The following is a 6000-nucleotide window of genomic DNA, read 5'->3' as shown; positions in this document are numbered from 1 at the left end:
TTCAATTGTTTTGTCTCTTATGGAAACATTGCAGTGTTGCGGAATGGAGCGATTTCTTCCGGTACAAGGTACTAGCCCTGGTTTGTTAAAATCTAACTCAGAATGCAAATGTTACCTCTGTCCTTGTTAGCCACACCCTCACTGCTGGGTGAGGGTTGGATTGGCACATTAATGATATGTTGTTTTAGGGGTTGACAGGGCCATGGCTAGGGTCCAGATGGGTCCTTAATGGACCACGGGTTTAGGGTTACCCCCATTTAACCCCTACCCCAGCTAAATGGATTTGGCAGGTCGGTAAGAGTGGAATTGGCTAACTGAGGAGAACAGCTCATCCCAAAGCCTCATCCAATAACCGCCTTATGTTCAGTCTAATGGGATCCCATTGGAAGGGTAGCTACTTGCCTCATTCGTTAGTGGGCATTAGGAACAGTGTGCCAGAGCTGTCATTTGAGGGCAATTCTAGTGCAACACAACTATTCCTGTCACACTGAAATCATCTGGGGACCAAGCAGCGTACAGTATGGACAAATTAAGTGTGTATTTATTGGAGTTTGGGCCAATATGGGTACACGCAAGGCTGAAGGGATGTGAGATCAGATCTGTGACTGTGAGCATGTTCTTCAGGAATCTCAAATATAATTCTGTGTTCATAACATCTAGTTAATCGCTTTTCATATCTCAAAGCACTTTAAGCAAACAAATGAGCAATCATGACAGGTCAGCCAATAGAGGCCAAGTCTTTAAAAGCTGTATCCTCTGAAGATGGAGGGGGTCAGTTCATGGCTTGATTGGAGAGAGCTGGTCAGAGGATGGCAGATGGAGTGTGCTGCTGATCTTGTTGAGGGCAAGTCTGGGAACCAGCCTGATTCTTATAGCCACTGGACTTCTCTTCCACTCTGTGGAACATCACTTGGGTGATGCCTCAGCAGCTCTGGGTGCCAGAAAGCTCACCACACAGTTCAGAATAGTAGCCAGTCATCCTCGTTCTGAACCCTCAGCATCAGTATTCCTCTCACGCTTTAGGCGACTTTTCAAATAGTGTTCTCAAATACCAGCATAGGACTGGGAAAAGTCCACTTGAACACCCCTCCAACTGCTAATTACTAGTGGGAAACTTGTCTACCATCTGAGCTCCGACTTCTCCCACATGCTGAACGCTGATGTCACATACAGTACTAAGGAAATGACCTCTAACAGCATTTTCTGCAGTTAAAGGGAACAAAACATTTAGAAAAAGCCATCTAACATGTTTTTAACTCTTTTTGTTTACAAGCATGATAACCATAAACTGAAAGTACAGCCTACAGCTTGTTTGCCATCAGCCAATTGGTGTTCTCAATGAGTTGAAGGCATGTGAATGCACACTCATTGCTCCCAGTTTACAAGTTGTACTATTTTCCGATTTTCCCACTTCTGAACACAACATATGTCCTCCAGGAAGCGGAGAGATACCATCATGTAGAAGTGCAACTGTGTTTGCAGTCCCTAGCTTTGAGGACTTGATGTGTATGGTTGGGTTTAATAAATTACTTGAGCTTGGTGAAACAGAAAATCCCTGGAGTCTCTTCCTGCTCACTGCAGCTCCATCACAGTGAGATGATTTTAATAGTGATTTATCCCCCTGACTTATGTCACTCTATATAACAGCTGAATGAGAAACTCTGGCTACACTACAACCTATAATTCCACCTGTTGTTCACACTCCTGTTGCTCGTTAAGTGAAAAATCAAATCAGGAGCTTAGGAGTCCTAATGAGATTACCATTAGTCACTAGTGATAGTTAATGGTATTTTACTCTGTTGGTAAGTAACAGTGACGACTGGAGCCAGAGGACATGAACTCGAGGGCAGTAGGTCTGAAGACAGTGTATCTTTGTTTTCTAGAAGCCTACAATTAAATTGTACAATGAGCTCTAATAGGAAGACAAAGATACACTATTTCATATTTGTATATTTGTCATTCAGTAGAGAAGCAGCTGTCCACTATGTTGGGCAGCCTAATAAAGCAGCTTTAAAAAGGATGTAAACACAGTAAGGTGGCTGTGTTCAGACCAATGAAAAGAGAGGTTCAGCCCATTCATGTCACTTCTCTGTACTGTACATGCTCAGAATCTAATGTTTGTGTACAGCACAGAGCAACCAATGCCAAGAAGAGCTGCTAAAACCTTAAGCTGGTTTAATGCAATTTAGATAAAGGTTACTCACTTAAGTAGTGGAAGATTAGACAGTGCTTAATGAATTCTCTGTATTCTAAATGGAAAGTTAAGCTTGGCCATTTAATTGACCTGTATGGCAGGTCATAGTATATGCAATGTAGTATGTCCTCTTCCAATAATTTCCATAATGTTTTAAACCCCTATAGCCAGTATTCATACATAGCAGTCATGTATCATGTGTAATGGGTATTAAGTTGGGCATTCCTAGGGCAGCACAGATTTCTGGTCTAACGCATAGTAGTTGTGATTATTTGGGTTATAAAATGGGTTAAATGTTCTGTGTCACATCCCCCTTTAGAGAATCAACATCCCCATGTGTCCCCAATGACCATTTATTGGGCTGTATAAGTGACTGAGTGTGCATGATAGAGAGAGAGTAGGTGAGGAGGAGAGAGTGCTAGAAAGAGGGAGGGTGAGTGAGAGAGCGAGGTAGAGGAAGTATTTGCATAAGCTGAGTGTTACCTGGCACTACAGACCCCACAGACAGACACAGCAGGTTGTGTCAGAGCCAAAGGAGTCTTTCATGCTGGAGAGGGTGGATATTGAATCACTTCCAAAGTCTGATACGGGTGTTTTCCTTGGAGTAAGCCACTTGCCTGCTTTTTGATTTGCTGCTAAGGTTGGCTGACACTCATTGGCAGATGGAGCAATAGATAGGTATGTATATGTGTGATCGATCTTTGAAAATGTCAAAATGTTTGTCCAGATTTACTCATTGTTAATGATTTGTAACATGGGTACGAATAAACATGATCTGGTATCCATAATATGGTATGAGCTTCTGCACAATGTATTTATTATTAGCTGATTTTATCGGTTGTTGTGTCTTTGACACTATTTTGAATGGAGAAGATGTTTGGAGACTGTTTCAGTCAGAGAGCTGAGAACCATGTTGGAATCTGTCAGCAAGTAAAGACAACTGTGTGAGTGTGTTTGAATTATCAGCTCAACCAGTTCTTTACTATGACATGCTCCCAGAGAGGGCTGCCAACTTAGTTGGACTTGGACTGTTTCCTGCTAATTGATATTATGGAAATACTTACCCTTAATTTACAATGTAGGCTACTGTATCTAAGTATTTTTTCTTCAGAGTATGTGCGTGTGTTCCATATTCTTGGCCATTTTCCCATACATCTCCTTCATTGGTGTCTCTTTTTTGTGTGCAGACAAGGATGAAATTTAGAGAACAGGTGTGGTTAACTTCCAGCTAATATTGTCTTTATTTGTATGTATTATGGATCCCCATTAGCTGCTGCTTACTCTTCCTGGGGTCCAGCAGAATTAAGGCAGTTGATACAATTTTAAAAACATTACAATACATTTACATATTTCACATTTACAGATGTTTTTTTGTGTGTGCGTGTGCCTGTGCCAATGTTTGTGTTGCTTCACAGTCCCCGCTGTTCCATAAGGTGTTTTTTTAATCTGTTTCTTTTAATCAAATTTACTGCTTGTGTCAGTTACTTGATGTGGAATAGAGTTCCATGTAGTCATGGCTCTATATAGTACTGTGTGCCTCCCATAGTCTGTCCTGGACTTGGGGACTGTGAAGAGACCTCGTGGCATGTCTTGTGGGGTATGCATGGGTGTCCGAGCTGTGTACCAGTAGTTTAGACAGATAGCTCGGTGCATTCAACCTCTCATAAATAAAAGTAGTGATGAAGTCAATCTCTCCTCCACTTTCAGCTAGAAGAGATTGACATGCATATTATTAATATTAGCTCTCTGTTTACATCCAAGGGCCAGCTGTGCTGCCCTGTTCTGAGCCAATTGCAAAGTCCTTTTTGTGACAACTGAAAAGTAGTCAAGGTGCGACAAAACTACGGCCTGTAGGACCTGCCTTGTTGATGGTGTTGTTAAGAAGGCAGAGCACCCCTTTATTATAGACAGACTTCTCCCCATCTTAGCTACTACTGCATCAATATGTTTTGACCATGACAGTTTACAGTTTAGGGTCATCTCAACTTGCTCAGTTTCCACATGATTTATTACAAGATTTAGTTGAGGTTTCGGGTTTAGTGAGTGTTTTGTTCCAAATACAATGCTTTAGTTTTAGAAATATTTAGGGATAACTTCTTCCTTGCTACCCACTCTGAAACTAACTGCAGCTCTTTGTTGAGTGTTGCAGTCATTTCAGTCGCTGTAGTAGCTGACAAGTATAGTGTTGAGTCATCTGCATACATAGACACTCTGGCTTTACTCAAAGTCAGTGGCATGTCGTTAGTAAAAATTTTAAAAAGCAAGAGGCCTAAACAGCTACCCTGGGGAATTCCTGATTCTAACTGGATTATATTTGAGAGGCTTCCATTAAAGAACACCCTTTGTGTTCTGTTAGACAAGTAACTCTTTATCCACATTATAGCAGGGGGTGTAAAGCCATAACACAAGTTTTTGAAGCAGCAGACTGATCGATAATGTCAAAAGCTGCACTGAAGTCTAACAAGACAGCCCCCACAATCATTTTATCACCAATTACTCTCAGCCAATCATCAGTCATTTGTGTAAGTGCTGTGCTTGTTGAGTGTCCTTCCCTATAAGCATGCTGAAATTTTGTTGTCAATTTGTTTACTGTGAAATAGCATTGCATCTGGTTAAACACAATTTTTTCCAGAAGTTTACTAAGGGTTGGTAAAAGGCTGATTGGTCGGCTATTTGAGCCAGGTAAGGAGGCTTTACTAATCTTGGGTAGCGGAATGACTTTAGCTTCCCTCCAGGCCTGAGGACACACACTCGCTAGTAGGCTTAAATTGAAGATGTGGCAAAAAGGAGTCGCAATATTGTCTGCTATTATCCTCAGTAATTTTCCATCCAGATTGTCAGACCCCGGTGGCTTGTCATTGTTGATTGGCTTGTCATTGTTGAGACAATCATTTTTTCACCTCTTCCACACTGACTTCATGGAAATCAAAAGTACAATTCTTGTCTTTTATAATTTGGTCCGATATACTTGGATGTGTAGTGTCAACGTTTGTTTCTGGCATGTCATCCCTAAGTTTGCTTATCTTGCCAATGAAAAAGTCATTAAAGTGCTTTGCAATATCAGTGGGCTTTGTGATGAATGAGCCATCTGATTCAATAAATGAAGGAGCCGAGTTGGCTTTTTTTCTCCAAAAATTTCATTTAAGGTGCCCCAAAGCAATTTACTATCATTCTTTATATAATTTATATGTTGTTTCATAGTATAATTTATTTTTCTTTCTATTTAGTTCAGTCACATGATTTCTTAATTTGCAGTATCAGTTAGGCCAATCCGTTGGGTTACCGGGCTTAATTGCCATACCTTTTGCCTCATCCCTCTCAACCATAACAATTTTCTATTCCTCATCAATCCAAGAAGATTTAACAATTTTTATGAGAATGGAGGGATCAAACCATTGGATCTCTCAGGCCCAGAGGGGTTAGAGAGGTCAAGGCAGCCACTGCACTGTGATGACAAACAAACAGCCAGGAAGTAAAGTAAGGGAGGACATACCTACCCCACGGACTGACAGCTCCAAGCACAGGTTTAACCCAATGATTTATATATACACTAGATAACTGATAGGGGGCACTGTGTTGAAGCCCCCGTGCCTCCATCTTGGTATCATTTTTTCTAGATGACTAATGTTACTGTCCCCACTACAATAAAAAAAAAAACTTAAATACATGTTATTCTGTCCTTTAAACATTTAATTGAAATACTGTGGAATTCCATCCGTTCCTATAGAGGACTACGCCTACTGGGGAGTGCCAATATGGCCGACCGGGGGCTTCAAAGCCTCTTAGTGGCCAATAAATAGCATCAG

The 6000-nt window shown here is 41.1% G+C and overlaps 1 protein-coding gene across 2 annotated transcripts in view; it reads left to right on the top strand.

Annotated features, from left to right (window-relative positions):
• Positions 1-2722: 2722 nt before the first annotated feature.
• Positions 2723-6000, top strand: part of LOC115141875 (autism susceptibility gene 2 protein-like) — a 34616-nt gene continuing 31338 nt past the window's right edge. For both annotated transcript variants that reach the window (XM_029681203.2, XM_029681201.2), the window contains exon 1: positions 2723-2872. The gene's annotated coding sequence lies outside the window, so the exon portion shown is untranslated. The remainder of the gene's footprint in view (positions 2873-6000) is intronic.

This window comes from Oncorhynchus nerka, linkage group LG14, assembly GCF_034236695.1.
Source record: "Oncorhynchus nerka isolate Pitt River linkage group LG14, Oner_Uvic_2.0, whole genome shotgun sequence".
In the NCBI taxonomy this organism is placed as follows: Eukaryota; Metazoa; Chordata; class Actinopteri; order Salmoniformes; family Salmonidae; genus Oncorhynchus; species Oncorhynchus nerka.
The sequence above is the reverse complement of the archived record's forward strand: the minus strand, read 5'-3'. Positions and strand labels throughout refer to the sequence as shown.